The sequence below is a fragment of the Wasmannia auropunctata genome, unplaced genomic scaffold (assembly GCF_000956235.1).
Source record: "Wasmannia auropunctata unplaced genomic scaffold, wasmannia.A_1.0 LD334216.1, whole genome shotgun sequence".
In the NCBI taxonomy this organism is placed as follows: Eukaryota; Metazoa; Arthropoda; class Insecta; order Hymenoptera; family Formicidae; genus Wasmannia; species Wasmannia auropunctata.
In genome coordinates, this window is record NW_012028674.1 from 200,661 (window position 1) to 203,794 (window position 3,134).

Sequence of the window (3,134 nt, forward strand, 5' to 3'; positions counted from 1 at the left end):
CGAATATAGACCACGTCTCCACCCATCGAGCGACGAACGAAATATCGACGCATCGGCTTTACCATGAAGTCTCGTGGCCTTGAACGAAGGGGCGCAATCCTCGACATGGCAATATGGCGCCGGGGTGAGTTTGCGCGAGCGCAGCGTCGGGTGGTTCCCCTTAACATAGCCCTAGCCGTACACCCCGTTCCAATCGACCCTTTTTCTAAAGTGACCTTAAATCTAAATCCTATAAAGCTTAAACGTAGCGAGACCCCAAGATGACCAGGTAATAACTGGAGGAGAGATTCAGTTACCGATAAACGAATAAAGTAATTTATCGATTAGCATCGGATGCACAATCCGTTTTCGACGTCGCTATTATATTATTATCGCAGCGATACGCGCGGTTTCCCAAATAATTATCGAGAAGTACTCAGAAGTCCTTCAAATAATGAGGTCCGTTATTTTCCATTTGTCTCCAAGACTCTCGAGGCGGACAAGCGTAGGAGGGAAGTAACGGAAAGGGAAGAAAATCGGTGAGATCGCGTGGGAGCGCGCGTGCGCTCGCTCGCACGTGTGAGAGGGTGTGTGCGCGGGATTGAAATCGACTGGGGGAGGGTAGGCGCGCGGCGGCGGGGAAGGTGCTATGGCAAGGATGGAAGGAAGGAAGGAAGGAAGGGTAGTGGAAGAGCGCGCGGAAAGGAGAGAGAGGCAGACAGATACGATCGGCGCGAAGATTTAGTCAACAACGCGCGACCACCTGTAGTTGTAGCTTCCAGCCCTGAGAGAGCCACCCTTCTCTTTCTCTCTCTCGCTCTCTCGCGCTCGCTCACTCTCTTTCTCTCTCGTTCTCTCTTTCTCTCTCTCTCTCTCTCTCTCTCTTTCTCTCTCAGCGTCGCGCACTCCGCAAATTTGTCCATCCCGTCGCGATAGGGCCACGAGAGTCGAGTTTCGCCAGTTCCGGGCTGCCAACTCTATAGCTGACATCCGGGTCGCATAGAACGGACGGACCCGCGCGGGGTCGACCGACGACCGATCCCGCGCCGCGACAAACGGCGGAAACGGAACGCGGGAGAACGGCTCCGGCACCGTCCGACGAGCTGCGACGACGACGACGACGGCGACGCTGGCGGAGGCAGGTGACCCCGGACACCGTCCCGTTTTACATCTCATAGCAGGCTGCCAGGATTACCACCAAAATGAAGACATCCTCGTTCTCCTTACGCGTGATGCGCCGGGTGAGTACAGAATCCCATCATCACCACATCCGTATTTTCAGCCGCCCAATGGCTGACCGCCGCTACCGACGCCGCTGTCGTCGCCGCCGCCGCCACCGCCGCCGCCGCCTCGTCGAGAGACGAATTTCGAGAGGCGTCGGTGGAGGGCTTTCGATGGCAAATCACCTCGTTATTAAAACGGCTGAAATTGCGGATGGATCCTTCCCTGAAACGCGTTCAAGTAAATGTCATGAAATTAGGAAATTAGGAATTGAAAGTTGCTGGAACTAGCACGATTACGAATTTTAAATTTTAATACTACTAATCTTTCACGGAAAGATAATTGATGTAAAAAGTAGCGCGGAAGGAAAGTTAAACGTTAATTATATTATATATCGGTTGTTAAATCTCTGAAATAAACTTGAAACTTCGAGGTATATCAATTTCGATATACGTGTTTTTTTTTGGTATGCATTATTACACTTGTTGGGAAATAATCCAGAAAGGACGAGTAATATCCGTACTGAATGACTGCTGCGATTTTGACCTATTTTATAAACCTAGTACCGCTTTGTGGAAGGCACCTATTCCTATGGAATTTCACTTTAATCAACAGCATGATTGTGTGAAGCGCGGACGGAGATCGATGCGACGTATCGCTCAGTACATTAATATTTATGAGTTTCCTTCCGGCTAGGAGAGCGAGTCTATCACAAGGCTTTCGAGCTAGCGCGAGCGCGCTCGAATAACGATCGAAGTTGCCGAAGAAGTTTGCAATTTTACGAAAAATTTAATTCGCGGAAAAGCTGTAGGAGGCTCCGTCGAGTATAAATTTTCGCGATTTAAACGAGAGAAGCGCGTGGGCAATCGATAGTAACGAATGAAACCGAGACGTTGGCCTCGCGTGAAGATACACTCGAACGACTCTCGATCATCCTGGGATGATCGCGTAATTTGATCGTTATGTTTAAACGTTCTCGGGTTTCGAGTGCGCAAGCTTTGAAAGCATTCCGTTTATTTAGCAAGCTCGCGGAGCCCGGCGTTGTTCTCATTGCCTCGTAAGATCGTGTCCGTTTCTTAAGAGGTGAGAAAACCGACCGGTACGACCGTAAGCTCGAGTTTCCTGTCGTGGTGTCAGTTCGCGGGATTTATCACATCTCCCTCTGATTCAGACGAGAACAATGAAATTGCGAACGACGCGGTCAATAGTCCGCTCAATTTGCCACTCCCATTCGGTTTTCCAAATTGCATTCACACAGAAAAAGGTATCTGTGTAAAATAGTGTCGTTTTAAAAAAGATAGATTTAAAAGTAATTTCCGAATGTTATTAATTCTTCGTTAAGCTGGAAAAGATGAACAATCGAATAGAAATTGATTAGTATCTGCTATTATATATCTACTATTAAAATTAAAAGCGTAAACTATTAGATTATTTACATATACATCACTGTATAATACCTTCTATAGAGAATTAAAAAGTCCAATCTGCTGGAGCTAAAATCTATTTATTTTATTTATTTAAATTCTATAAATTTTAAATTTTATAAATTCTACAAGCTTTTAAATTCCCTATGGAAGGTATTATACAGTGTAAAAAATCCAATAGTTTACATTTTTTATTTTAGTAATAAATATACACTGACCAATTTCTATTTTTCTTCCCTTCTTGCTTAATAAACAATTAATTATAATTCGGAAATTATTAGTCATTATTATTAAAAATCGATTTCAAAATTGTCGAAGAATTGATCATTAAAATTCTTTTCTTTCTAAAATTCGATCGTGTTGAAGGATATCTTTTTTTTAAATAAAAGTATATATGTCACAAAGTTGTTCGTAATTTGAGATACAAGACGTAAAACATAAAAAAAGGGAACAAAGATAAAACTAAAATATACAAGAAAGACAAATTATCTTTTGAGAATGAAATTTAAA

At 44.2% G+C, this 3,134-nt stretch overlaps 1 pseudogene; it reads left to right on the forward strand.

The window, feature by feature from the left end:
* The first annotated feature begins 260 nt into the window (after positions 1-260).
* The window catches only part of LOC105459050, a 21,301-nt pseudogene continuing 18,427 nt past the window's right edge, over positions 261-3,134 (forward strand).